This window comes from Salvelinus sp. IW2-2015, linkage group LG13 (genome assembly GCF_002910315.2).
Source record: "Salvelinus sp. IW2-2015 linkage group LG13, ASM291031v2, whole genome shotgun sequence".
NCBI lineage: Eukaryota > Metazoa > Chordata > Actinopteri > Salmoniformes > Salmonidae > Salvelinus > Salvelinus sp. IW2-2015.
Genome location: NC_036853.1, coordinates 14,701,218 through 14,716,473, shown reverse-complemented (window position 1 = coordinate 14,716,473; position 15,256 = coordinate 14,701,218). Strand labels below are relative to the sequence as shown.

Genomic DNA, 15,256 nt, shown 5'->3' with positions numbered 1-15,256 from the left:
AGGACTGGCAAAAGTGCTCTTCACTGATGAGTCACGGTTTTGTCTCACCAGGGGTGATGGTCGGATTCGCGTTTATCGTCAAAGGAATGAGCGTTACACCGAGGCCTGTACTCTGGAGTGGGATCGATTTGGAGGTGGAGGGTCCGTCATGGTCTGGGGCGGTGTGTCACAGCATCATCGGACTGAGCTTGTTGTCATTGCAGGCAATCTCAATGCTGTGCGTTACAGGGAAGACATCCTCCTCCCTCACGTGGAACCTTTCCTGCAGGCTCATCCTGACATGACCCTCCAGCATGACAATGCCACCAGCCATACCACTAGTTCTGTGCATGATTTCCTGCAAGACAGGAATGTCAGTGTTCTGCCATGGCCAACGAAGAGCCCGGATGTCAATCCCATTGAGCACGTCTGGGACCTGTTGGATCGGAGGGTGAGGGCTAGGGCCATTCCCCCCAGAAATGTCCGGGAACTTGCAGGTGCCTTGGTGGAAGAGTGGGGTGACATCTCACAGCAAGAACTGGCAAATCTGGTGCAGTCCATGAGGAGGAGATGCACTGCAATACTTAATGCAGCTGGTGGCCACACCAGATACTGACTGTTACTTTTGATTTTGACCCCCCACCTTTGTTCAGGGACACATTATTCCATTTCTGTTAGTCACGTCTGTGGAACTTGTTCAGTTCATGTCTCAGTTGTTGAATCTTGTTATGTTCATACAAATATTTACATGTGTTAAGTTTGCTGAAAATAAACACAGTTGACAGTGAGAGGACGTTTCTTTTTTTGCTGAGTTTACGTACAGTCATTAGGGGATTAGCGGTAATGTATGTAGTACAGTAAAGGAGTTCATTGTACAGTAAAGAGGTTCATTGTAGAGTCCATACAAGTGGAGAGTGGCACACTATATCACACAGCTCAGTCCACACCTCTCCCTCTCTGACTTTTACACCCACTTTCACAAGTCATATTACTTCTCCTCTCCTACTCTGTATTCTGTGGGTGCTCAGCTGATGGGGTTAGCATGTGCTAACATGTACTCACTTTAAGGAGATAAAACATCTATTATGAGTGCAGTAACGTGGGTGCAATTATAGCTGTGCAGAATCAGCCCTATTCATCATGAGGCTCTGGTACTCTAGCAGTGCCATTAAAAACATGCCTGTAACCTTATTCATTAACTCACACATGATGTATACCCATGGAGGGAAGGAAGGTTTTAACACACTGTTCACATGTATAAATATATATCTCAAAACCTTTATTTAGTGACACTGCTAGTGCCTTGTCAGGACGGAGTGGTGGTGTGGAGAGGAGGAAGGGGTGAACGACAGAGTAAATAGGGTTGAGGGAGGGAGGATAGGAAAGGAGAGAGAAGTAGGCCTAGACATAAAGGTTGAAAAATGACATGCTATTTTGTGGAGAGACTAGAGAACGGCAGAGCATGCATGACCTACCTCATGGGAAATGTCTTATAATTTCTCATCAACATTTGTCTTCCTAGGACAAACACTGTTCATGCAGCAAAATAGAGATGGATTGTGGGTAATGGAAAGGTTGCTCTCATGGAAGTATGAATTCAGACGGAACGTTTCATTGTAGCTAATGTTTGACGTTAATTCAGTAAGGTAGTCTAAATTGATTTGGCGCAGAGAATGACACATCTCATATCAAATGTTATTATTTTCGCTAACCCATCTCCCACAAGGAACTGCAGATATATTAATTGCTTTTACAGAGGTGGTATCATACCTTTGGTTTTGGAGTATGATTTTATTTCGAACAGACATTCAATTTCAGTTGAATTAAAATATCCTTAGAGATGATAAATCTCGGAAGCTTAGAAAATAAATGTATCTAATTAGAAAATAGGAGATACTGTTATCATGCAACAGTGACGGGTAAAGGGCAAAATATATGAGCAAATCTCTACTGTATGAAGGCAATTTACAAATTAACTATAGATTATGTCAATCATTATTTATAAACAAATGAAATACATTATTACAGAATAGGGATCATGTCATATATGTAATTTCTGTTCTGCAACTTCCACTTATTTTTAGCACAATAAGTACATACTGTACCTCTTATAGGGAATCTTAACGAGGAAGAGTTGAATTAGTATGACCTTTTGTTCTTTATTCAATTAGTTTAAACAAAGTCAAAACAAATATTTCCAGAATGAACCAATCAAACTCCAGACTTCAATGACAATTTCCCTTGATTGTGCTTGCTCTATCTTCTCAGCTTATTTCAATAAATATAAAGCATAACATTGAGTAGAGATTTTTTGTTGTTGTTAGGCCTCTTCTACATCAATTAGTAAAACAAATACCAGGCCTCAAGCAGGACAAGCTAATCTCTCTCAGTGGTCTGGAAAGCTCTGTAGAACAATGACAATGAGCAAATCAATGGAAGTCTCTGTGACCAGGATTAGCACTCAATGTCAGAGGCAGGAAGTGAAAACCCTGGCATCTGAATAGACATATATTTCTGTCAAGGCATGCCTTTCCATCCTAGTTGCTACACTGTATTTGTGTCCCTCCATCTCTTTCAAAACGTAAGCAGAAAATGTCTGCATTTACACTGCAGCAAGGAAGGGCAATAAGGTTCAAAACTGTTTATATTTGGCTCGGTTGATTGTGGGCAAACCCTTAGTGTTTGTTACTACTACCCAATTTTTGGGAGTAGGCTGAGGTTTTCCCACATCAAGGTGCATGGGTGCTGAGGCTTTGATACAAGTTACAATACCAACTAATGAACCCTATGGACAACTGAATGGCAAAGAGGTGGATGGTGAAGGAGGTAAAAGTGATTACATTTTCTCCTCTCACAGCTCTGTACAGGCCTCTTGAGAATGCAGGATCCAGGACCAGGAAATGCAAAAACATGTTCAAGGAATGAAATGTGCTGTTGTCTTTTTATTTGCTTTTATTTGATAACTTGATTACAGAGAATAAGAATTTGGTAAAGAAAAACGAGAGCCCACTTTGTTATTTTTTAAATAGAGTTGCAGGTTGATGTTTATTGTCATGAATCTTGCCCAGGAGGCAGAATTGAGCAATTTCCGCTAGATGCCTCCAGGGCAAGATTCATGACAATATAACCAATCTGCAGAGTGGTAGTAGTAACAGCAAATAGTGAGTGAGTGAGTGAGTGAGTGAGTGAGTGAGTGAGTGAGTGAGTGAGTGAGTGAGTGAGTGAGTGAGTGAGTGAGTGAGTGAGTGAGTGAGTNTGAGTGAGTGAGTGAGTGAGTGAGTGAGTGAGTGAGTGAGTGAGTGAGTGAGTGAGTGAGTGAGTGAGTGAGTGAGTGAGTGAGTGAGTGAGTGAATGTTTAAGGTCAGTCAGTTTTATCCTCTTTGGTTGATAAAACATGGCAGTGTGGTATAAGCACTCTGAGAAACAACCACTCACAGTCTCTATAATGGTCCTGCTCTGATTTATAACTCTCACTGAATATTCATGTCTGATTTAACAGTCTTAATATAAGACATTGGAGATCAGATGTCATCAACCACATGGCCATCAATCTACTGCATTCTTATAGACCTGCCATGCTTAAAAAACCTAATACAGTTTTTCAACAGATTATTGCATGTCTTTGGATCATCAAACATGACTTATGGTACATTATATGAAAGAGGATTTCCTTTGAGTGGATTATTGAGCGCTATGGAGGAGGTGGTTGTGCTGATATGGCACTATTCCATACTAGCATGTTCTGTAGAAAGTACTGTCGAGGATGAATTGTTTTTTATATATATTGCAGTATTCTAAGAATGTCTCTTAAAAAATGTGATGGATCATGGGTAACCTACTAAAGCCATTTTCAGAAAGCATAAACCTTCCATAAAGAGTTAGTTTCCTTTACTGTATGTGCAGCACATGATTTTGTTGTTGGATCAGTGACAAAGGTAATTGTTTCTGAATTTCTAATTGGATGGAAGGTAAGGTGTCATTTCAAGCAGGTTTTGTTGATTCCACAACTAACACCTTTGAGTGGTACGGTAAATACAGTAGGAACCAATTACCCCTAACCTCACTGATTGTGCAGATTGGCTTCTAATTAGCATGTCATAAGCAAATAAAAAAACATCACTGTTCATAATTACAGGGCCTTCATAAAGTATTAAGTACTACCTGCCCTCCAGGACACCTACATCACCCGATGTCACAGGAAGCCCATTAAGATCATCAAGGACAACAACCATCCGAGCCACTGCCTGTTCACCACGCTATCATCCAGAAGGCGAGGTCAGTACAGGTGCATCAAAGCAGGGACCGAGAGACTGAAAAATAGCTTCTATCTCAAGGCATCATGATGTTAGCCACCACTAACATTGAGTGGCTGCTGCCAACATACTGACTCAACTCCAGCCACTTTAACAATGTAAACCTTTGGGGGGGAGGGGGGGGGGGGGTACTGTCACGTTCTGATCTTAGTTCCTTTGTTATGTCTTTATTTTAGTTTGGTCAGGGCGTGAGTTGGGGTGGGCATTCTATGTTGTTTTTCTATGTTTTGTTCTGTTGGTAGATTTCTATGTGTTGGGCCTAGTATGTTCTCAATCAGAGGCAGGTGTCAGTCGTTGTCTCTGATTGGGAGCCATATTTAGGTAGCCTGTTTTTCATTGTGTTCTGTGGGTGATTATTTTCTATTCTGTGTTTTTGTTTCACCGTACAGGAGTGTTCGTTTGTCGTTTTATTGTTTTGTTCAGTGTTCATTATTTCGTATTAAAACAATATGGACACTTACCACGCTGCGCATTGGTCCTCCTCTTCTTCCAACCACGACAAGCGTTACACAGGGATTTTTTTTGTTGTTTATTTATTATTTTTTTACTGGTGACGTCGAGTCCAAGGGTGGCTGCAGAAGCAACCAGGGATGCCTCAGCTGGCATGACAGGTTCTCAAGCTTCGGTTGGCTCGTCAGGCTTCCATGCCTCAGCTGGCTCATCGGGATCCCATGCCTCAGCTGGCTCTAGAGGGTTCCCGCACTCAGCTGGCTCTACAGTTCCCCGCACCTCAGCTGGCTCTACAGGTTCCCGAGCCTCAACTGGCTCTACAGGTTCCCGCGCCTCAGCTGGCTCTACAGGTTCCCGCGCCTCAGCTGGCTCTACAGGTTCCCGTGCCTCAGCTGGCTCTACAGGTTCCCGTGTCCTTTTGCCATTTTGCCACAACTTCGGAAGTATGCTTGGGGTCATTGTCCATTTGGAAGACTCATTTGCGACCAAGCTTTAACTTCCTGACTGATGTCTTGAGATGTTGCTTCAATATATCCACATAATTTTCCTTCCTCATGAAGCCATCTATTTTGTGAAGTGCACCAGTCCCTCCTGCAGCAAAGCACCCCCACAACATGATGCTGCCGCCCCCATGCTTCACGGTTGGAATGGTGTTCTTCGGCCTGCAAGCATCCCCCTTTTTCCTCCAAACATAACGATGGTCATTATGGCCAAACAGTTCTATTTTTGTTTCATCAGACCAGAGGACATTTCTCTAAAAAGTACGATCTTTGTCCCCATGTGCAGTTGCAAACCGTAGTCTGGCTTTTCTATGGCGGTTTTGGAGCAGTGGCTTCTTCCTTGCTGAGCGGCCTTTCAGGTTATGTTGATATAGGAGTCGTTTTACTGTGGATATAGACACTTTTGTACGTGTTTCCTCCAGCATCTTCACAAGGTCCTTTGCTGTTCTGGGATTGATCTGGACTTTTCGCACCAAAGTAAGTTAATCTCTAGGAGACAGAATGCGTCTCCTTTCTGAGCGGTATGACGGCTGTGTGGTCCCATGGTGTTTATACTTGCAAACTATTGTTTGTACAGATGAACGTGGTACCTTCAGACATTTGGAAATTGCTCCCAATGATGAACCAGACTTGTGGAGGTCTACACATTTTGCTGAGGTCTTGGCTAATTTTTTTAGATTTTCCCATGATGTCAAGCAAAGAGGCACTGAGTTTGAAGGTAGGCCTTGTAATAAATCCACAGGTACACCTCCAATTGACTCAAATGATGTCAATTAGCCTATCAGAAACTTCTAATTTTCTGGAATTTTCCAAGCTGTTTAAAGGCAGTCAACTTAGTTTATGTGAACTTCTGACCCACTGGAATTGTGATACAGTGACTTATAAGTGAAATAATCTGTCTGTTAAAACAATTGTTAGAAGAATTACTTGTCATGCACAAAATAGATGTCCTAACCGACTTGCCAAAACTATAGTTTGTTAACAAGAAATGTATGGCGTGGTTGAAAAACTAGTTTTAATGACTCCAACCTAGTGTATGTAAACTTCCGACTTCAACTGTATATTCTATTTGCCCTCCCTGTACTTGCTTTTCGACTCCCTGTGTACACTTTACAATCCATAATATAAAAGTATTGTTTTAAACATGTTTTTAGTTAATGCAGTGTTTACATTTATTTTGTTTGCAGACATTGGAGTAAATATGGAGTTCTTACATGTGTCACGAATACTACCGAAGGTGACTCCCCTTCCCGTTGGGTGGCGCTCGGCGGTCGTCGTCGCCGGTCTACTAGCTGCCACCGATCCCTTTTTCCTTTTCGTTTATGTCTGTCTAATTGTTTTCACCTGGTTCTTGTTGGGGTTTTGGGAGGTGTACTATTTAGGTTAGTTTCGCCCGCTAGTGTTTGTGCGGGCTTATTGTGTGTTCATGTTACGTCGGGAGTGGATTATTTGATTGTGGGTTTTTCGCTGTCCAGTTTATTTTAAACAGTGGTCTGTGGGTTGTGTTTGCGCCTGTGTTTTGGCGTCACCCCTTTTGTACCTGTTCCTGTTTTCCCTGTGGACATTAAAGCGTTTTGTTCCCGTAAAACTTTTGCTCTCTCTGCGCCTGACTCTACACCCATCATTCACCTGACGTTACAACATCTGAAACTGCAAATCACATTTTCACTTTGGAATTGGAAGTAAAAAATCACATGTAGAAATCACATTTGCAGTTTCATATGTGAAACACTTTCACCTGTGAAAAGCTTACTTTCACATGTGGAATTTCACATTCACACTGCAAATTAGATTTTAATATTATGTTTTTCACATGTGAACGTGACATTTTCACATGTGGAGCTTTCTTAAATGTGAAAATGTGAAAATGTGGAGTTGACATATGAATTCTAAATTCAATACATGTGTGAAATTTAAGCTCAACATGTGAAAACAGCTATTTCACATGTGAAACTGCAAATGTAACATGTTTTTTGTTGTAAGGGCTCACCCCACTGATCTATCAGTCAAAGGCGTTACCTAGGAAATTCCAGCTCTCTATCACTTATTTGAACAAAAACAACACCCATGTGTCTCTTTTTAAAGAAAATACATTAAAAGGGAGATATTGGTGAGCGACATTATTAAACATTTTCTGTGCTCCTTGTCTGTGCATGGAGTCTACAGCGCAGGGGAAAGTAAAGGATAGGCAGAAAATGCAAATCATTCAGAGGAAGAGTGGGGGAATATGGAATTGGTAGAACGAGTGAAAAAAAAATGTGCCCCCAGGCTATCTTTGAGTTACAGTTCTTCCCTTCCTGTTCTCTGCCTTGAAACTCTCATATCTACCTGCGCAGAGAGAGTGCACCGGGGAATATGAGCTGGGAGACATTAAATTGACCTTGGGGTGGAACTTTGAACGCTCAGATACCAGCCTCTCGTGGGCAGCTTATTTTGTTCTGATTGGTTGAAGATGCACCTATTGGGTTTATATCGCTAATGAATACTGAATCACCGTTCAGCTATCCCACAACCCCAACCACCTGTGACCGCTTTAGACTTGTCAAGGTTAGGTTTATCAGATAGAAAGCTGGGACAGAACAGGAGGAGGAAGTGTGCTGAGACATAAAGAGAGAAACACAGACTGGGACAAAGAGATAAATGAAGACGGAATCGTTCAGTACGGGTTGGGAACAGTCTGCGGATGGATGGTTAAATGGGACAGGAGAATGTACAGTATTACTATTTGAAATAGAGAGTGGTATCAGAGGTTAATACTCCTTCAAAGCAGATATTGATTGAGCTGCTTTATTTGCAACAAATACAAATTGAGCTGCTGTAGGATACCAGACCAACATGTCCTGAAGAACCCCCACTCTGCACGGTCAACAACAAGCCCCCAAGGTGGGGACCATCTATGGACTAAGATACAGTACCAGTAAACAAATGTAATTTCAATGAATCACGTGGAAAAGCAGCCTGTCTTAATCTATTAGAATGTATGATTCAATGCTAACTTAAAAGAGTCTATTGACATCTGTGCGTCAATCAAATTAACATAATACACAAATCCCCATCAAAATCCGCCAGTTTAAGCTAGAGATATCAGCCTTTTGCATCTACGGTAGAAAGTGTCAGCGCTACGGTGCTGTTTGTCAGACCAGGAGGCATCCCGAAAATAGGTATTCTCACAAAAACGTACTTTTGGCTGGAATTTCCATTAAAAAGCTCTAAAATAAATTTTATGTCATTATTTCTTAATGCATTTAAGAAATAATCTAACTGAAATTGAAAACCATAATTATTTTTTAATAATCGTACTGAAACCGAACTGACCTCAAAAAGCACTAATCACTCAGCACTAGTGGTCTGACGAAGTGTTTCTCTGTTCTGCCATATTTTCTGACTTCTTGGACTTTTGGTGCAGGTTGTTCTGTGTTGCTCCTCTCCAGCAGCAGCCTGAGCCCCGTGACACAGATGTATAGGTAGCTACAGGCCCAGGTAGATGGATTGCCCTGCTGAGACCACAGGAGAAGGACAGAAGAGAGAGATAAAGACTCCCATATCACTGTGCTACTACAGCCTCCACAGCCCCCAGGAGTCAACAGAACATGGGAGCCAGAATACTGTCTGTCTGTCTGAGTGGGGTGAAGTCAGACCTCTGCCAGAGAAGGGTTTCAGGTATTTGTCTCATTCCAGGCACTGTTCCATGGTATTGTGTTTCTTTAAGGGTGAAGTTTTCAGACACTTTAAAAGTTAGCTTATGAAAATACAATTATTGTTAACTGTTGGGTAAGGGAAAAGGTGTGGCCTACAATATAGAGAGCGTAGCTGTCTATTCAGCACCACCATAAGTCCTAAGTAATCAGCACCTTGGACAGCGCCCAACTCTTTGCTTTCATGTTTCTTGACAACTAAATCAAATATCAACCAAAATCGGATTTTGATCGAACGTTTATGCCCGGTAAGTAGTCTCTATCCACTCTTTGGAATGCATCAAGCTCTCAAAAACTGATGACATTGCTAATAGCCCGCAGTAGATAAGAATTACAGCAACAGTGTTGCCTTGTGCTCATAATTTACAATGATAAAACCTATAATGACATGTCCAGCACAAAGGCAGACAAATCAGTGACAGAGAGACTAACATGGAATATTAATCTGAAGCCACATATAAGAACAAAAAGCAGCATCTCCTTTCCATAATTATGTTTTAAGTGGTTCTCATGCTTTATATACTGAGGAAAAGAGTGAATATCAAAAGTGAAGGCCTACAATGGTTATAGCCCATAAACGACATTTTAATAACTTTTATTCAAGGCAAAATTAACACCCTCGGGGAATATTGATAAAGACTGGCCTCAGATCTGTTGGGACTGGCCTCAGATTTTACTCTGTGCTCCTGTCCTTGAAGAGAGACCGATGAGTTCAGATACAGTACGCAGAAGTGTCAAGGTTGGTCTGGGGGAAATTCTCTGTCCTTACATGAAGTAAAATTATTTAGTTGAGGCAAGTCAAGCTTGTACCTGATACATATTTCAGTAAAAAGCATCATCTTTGTAGGGCCAATATTTTAAGAAGACTGCAATGTTTTCTTTTGAAAAAGGTGACTTTCCCTCCAGACAACCTTTTTTTTCATCAATGAAATATTAATGTTAAAATATGACGTATATGTGTTTATAGTCCTGAGGTTTCAAAGCCATACAGCATGACATTTCCATTTCCTAAAGATGTGGAGAGGTAGATATGATACTATGTAACTTACTGTATCTGACCAAATAGGAATTAGCAGACTGAGGACTGTTTGCACATACAGCAAGTGCTCCTTGGAAAGCAATGTGATCTCATTTACCGCAGACATTACTAATAAGGCACGTTTTTTATATATATATATATATATATATTTAAAATGTATGGCCTGAGATGGGGACTTTTGAAAACGTATGCATTTTTACTAAAGGTGATTATGTCAAATGTATAAGATGTTTAGATTCACAACAGTAATGGCACTTGCATTCTTAATCCACCAATAACAAAGCAGTGTTTGGTGATTGATGTCTTTGCCCATGATCCACATGATATCCTGTGCATTATTATCAATTTCATTAAAATCTGAGAGTTTACTTTGCCAAACTAAATGACGTGCCATGCCATAAAAATAGATAATTAATATTTCAGGAAATGACGGCAAACGTGCCACGGTGCCATCCTATGAAATATATATATGATGTCACATAAAAGAAAAGAGATGTAAAAAAAGACAACATTTCTGTGCACCACAACAAATGAAGACAGCTTCTGAACAATCATTAGCTTCATGACATGCACCACCATTCAACTATGAGGTCTTACTCAGTTCTGTTTACTACATCTGTCACAAATCACACACTTCTGCAAAGTGTAGAGGGAGTACCAACTCAACCAGTCTAAAACAAAAGTACCCAGCCAGTACAATGAGTTGTAACCACCCATCGTGGCATTATTGACTTAAATGGGGATGCCAGTTCTACTCATTCTAGGTCTGTGCTTGTAATGATGTCATTGCAACCAGCTTTGGCCTCTGGGTAATCCCAGTTTTCTTCAGTCTATTGGAATCCAGTGACACTGATGATGAGGAAGCTGTTTAATGAGGTTAACACAGTGTTGTGTGACCCCGATTGATGGAGTGAAATTTAAATCAGAGCAAAACACACAACAAAGCAGCTGGTTGAACACCTCCCTCCAATCAATAACACACCAATCAATAGTTGGTTCGATGATACTGTGCTGAGAGCAATGCTGACCCAACAGCATGGGATTTTAGACTGTCTAAAACAAGGATGGGACAGGGGATCATCTCAGACCATCTAAAATAAACAATCACTCTCTCTCTCTCTCTCTCTCTCTCTCTGAGAAGACTAATACAAGGCCTCATTGTTTTACACTTGACTAGAGGAAATAGGGGATGATGTGTAACGGTGGATATTAGCCAGATAACGGCCAAAGACAACATCTGCTGTGGGCCAATAGTAAAGGTTACCCATTCCTACTGTATCTTCCTTCTTCAGTGGAATACTAATTTACTTGGCCCTTTTCTCTTAAGTATGAAGTTGATTCTATTCACCCTCGACAGAAAAGGGCAACAGAGAGCATGAACATCCATCTACCACAGCGAGAGCTCTTCATGCGCTCAATGAAAATATTGCTTCATTTAGATTTAATGACTTGTGTCTTCTCTTTGCAGCCGATGGCACGGCCCCGTCTCAGTTACAATAACAATAATGGACTGCTTTTATAGGCCGCCCTTCACGTCCAAAAAGCTGGAGAGCTCTTTACCCACTACGTAAAGGAACGAGTGCAAATAAATCTCAGAGCTCATGAAATAAGTTTAATGATCCAATGAGGTACGGGAAGGAAGGGGGTGGGCAACAGTGCCCTTCAAAGTCAACTGATACAATAAAAAGGTTACACAACTGCTATGCAGTGAAACAAGCGTTAAAGTAAAACTCTGCTCAAAAACAATATTTTGGTATTTTTTTCATTAGTCCGCTGTTGATAAAGTCCCAAAAATGTTTGCATGTCAGCAGTCAAGTTTTCAAGATATTGGACTTTCAAGAAGCAAGGTGTCACTGGCCATATCATCATGGTGATGCAAAATGCATCATATGACATAAAATAATTAACCTAGCCTATACCCCCCCCCCCCCCCAGTCTAGCCTAGAGAAAGTCAGTTTGTAGTTGTAACCTTGTCCCCATTGTCACATACAGGTAAGTGAGAAACAACAACAACGTATTTGTAACGGCTTTCCTCCATCTCTTCATCCGAAGAGGAGTAGCAAGGATTGGACCAAAGTGCAGCGCGGCTAGTGTTCAACATGTTTAATAAAGAACAAGTGAAACACTACAAACAACATACAAAATAACAAAATGTGCAAAAACCGAGACAGACCTATCTGGTGCAGACAATCACAGAGACAGGAAACAAACACCCACAAAATCCCAACACAAAACAAGCCTCCTATATATGATTCTCAATCAGGGACAACGATTACCATCTGCCTCTGATTGAGAACCATATTAGGCTGGACATAGAAACAGACAAACTAGACACACAACATAGAATTCCCACCCAGCTCACGTCCTGACCAACTAAACACATACAAAACAACAGAAAACAGGTCAGGAACGTGACAGTATTAGATCCCAATTCCTGTTTCTCATTTTAGTAATTTAGCAGACGCTCTTATCCAAGTAGTTAGTGCGTACATTTTCATACGTTTTTTCTCTCCATACTGGTCCCCCATGGGAATCTAACTCACAACCCTGGCACTGCAAGCGCCATGCTCTACCAACTGAGCTACACAAGAATTCAATACACCTGGGGAGACAGAAGAGAGTTCATAGCCCCTAATCACGTGCCTCCTCAATTCTTTATGACAGATGGTGTTTTCTGCTGTCACACTAGAGTTCCCCTGAACACAACCCAACACTCACTGGCTGTCAACAACACAGTCTGTGTACCTCACCCTTCTTCACGTATCCCCTTGGTCTTCAGCAGAAAGACACAGTAAGGTGAGTGAACGTTGAGGTGACAGGATCAATAGCTCTAGCTCTCAGACAGACGATGAGCAACAAGATGCACGTAACACAGGTCACTCAGCTATCCTACTCAAGTACTAACCCCACTTATTATAAACCCTGAACTTGTATAGAACAGGACTCAAAGAACGATTAATCGAAAACTCAAGTGATTAAGATTGAATAGTTGGAAAACTGTTTCATACCAATTCAATACTTGCCACCCACCCACTAGGCAAAGACATTTGAGCAATAAAATATTGAAATAACGTTTCATACTGCATGTTTTGTTGGCGGGATTAAAGTAATTTCTTGCACAGTAATAAAAAAATAAAACAACACTATCTGTCTGGTATCTGTCTGGTAAGAGATATAGTAAAATGGCTCCTGGTTTAGCGGTCTACCTTAATGAACAGCCTAACTGGGGAGTAAATGAGCATTATCACAGTGGTACAATGCACTTAGGCCGTAGGGTGTGACTGAATAGCTCATCAGATGGAGAGTGACTGATTTTGGGCTGGATTTGAAAGCTCTATAGCTAAAGAGGGACCAGTTAGGACGGGTATGCCTCTATCCATTTGCCCAAATCGGCAGACTATAACAAGCCATTTATGTATATATAGTAACAAAAGTCTACTTCCATGAGCCACTAGGTGTGATCCATCATACCAACACACTGTGCATCTTTTCTTTATCTTTTTCAAAGTCATCACTTCCTCTCTCTCTTCTGTTTCTCTGACAGCAGCTTCAGTTGCTAACCCCAGAGAGCTCTGCCTCATCATCATCATGGCCATTAGGAATCCATTCCCCTCCGCATCCCAGCAGGGAGATGTCATGGACCATGTAATGTTACAAGGAAGCAGAGACACATCACTAACATTGGAGTGGAGCCTACCCTCACTGTGTGACTCTCTAAAACACAGGTTCAGACCACCTTGCATGACACAATTAAAACCAGATAACTCTTTACCCTTGTTTAATTTGTAACAGTTGTCGTGGAAATTACCACTAAGGACTCCAAGTCAAAGTTAAATTAACATATCTTTATTATCATGGCCAGAGAGGTTACAAGAAACGTAATACTCAAAGTACAAGTCTGTCAGAAGCTCTGAAGGGATGCTCTCCCTTCAGCACTCTTTATACTCATGCACAAACTAGGCGTCTCTGCTCTCAGGGTGCAATAAGCTGATCATGACCTTGCACACATAGTTTCTAGACGTTGGACAAAAGTATCAATGTGTTCCTTTCTTTCTGTTCTTCTTCTATCAGTCTCTTCTATGAGAGCAAAGTCACAGAACATCCTAACACAATAACAAGAAACAACACGCTAAATGTAATCACGCATTTGCGGAGACACAGAAGACACAAACATTTCCACTACACAGTTCTACCTGCACGGGGTATAGCTATAATATGTACAATAGTTATTTGATACCTGAAACACACTATGCACGCACACACAGACTCACGCACGCACACACAAGCTCTTTTTACCTCCTTTCTGGTTGGCATCTGCTCATGTCTGCTCATTCGTGTCAAAGTGGCCACTGAAGCCATGTGAGTGATGAGCCTAAACACAGACAATGTCAGGCTATGATTCCTATATCCTAGTTGGCATGGAGAACACAGCAGACATGCCAGAGTAATGGCTAGGGACACATGATGGAGCTCGCCACTGATCCACTGCATCTGGAGAAAAATGAACTTCTGTGGGCGCTAATGAGTCTGTTTTGCAAGATTCCCCGAGTCATTTATGAAACACATCCATATTCATTACAGGGAGACTTTTTTGTCTGTCAATGTTTATATTTTCTGGAGACAAACATGAGTAACTTATGCCTTTAGATCTGTAAAGCAGGGATAAAGTAGGTGTCGTCTGCTGTAACGCAATAAATCAACACAGATTCCACAGAGACAAACTCTGACAGTTAGCCGGTTACATCATCAAAGTGTTATGGATCTCTGACCTTTACTGCATAGTGTGTAAACTGTACTAGCATTTCATGTACTTCCTTAAAAGTACAGTATTTGCAGAATATTATCAATTCAAATTCTCTCATACTGTAACTTTGGCCCCCTAGGCCCATACTAGTTAGCATTTCAAATCATTGAAAACACTGTCCACAGTATTCATAATTTAGTACTGCATCCAATAGAGACTTAGATTCATGTTGGGACCATATTCTGAATCAAACTGGCATTTTATCTCATGCAGTATATTTCATTACTCATTACAGGGGGAAGTTTAAGGTTCTGCAGATTCATTAGTTGACAGATTGTAATTCATCTTGGATGATATTCTCCAAGGCTTGACTTTAATAAATCTGCTTTCCACCACACAGAGGCTGAATCCAATACTTATGGGGCATTCAAGTACCCATTGGAAGTGGAAAACTTCCTAATAAGGAAGTCTTAAAGTGGAACTGACAGCGTTTATATAAGGCCACAAGGCGAGACCCAGATGGTTTGAGTCTTGAT

At 41.2% G+C, this 15,256-nt stretch overlaps 1 long non-coding RNA gene across 1 annotated transcript in view; it reads left to right on the top strand.

Moving 5' to 3' along the window:
* Positions 1-6,808, top strand: part of LOC111971681 (uncharacterized) — a 54,143-nt gene extending 47,335 nt beyond the window's left edge. The window contains exons 3-4 of the long non-coding RNA XR_002878295.2: positions 4,115-4,254; positions 6,430-6,808. This is a non-coding gene — a long non-coding RNA (uncharacterized lncRNA). The remainder of the gene's footprint in view (positions 1-4,114; positions 4,255-6,429) is intronic.
* Positions 6,809-15,256: the final 8,448 nt, after the last annotated feature.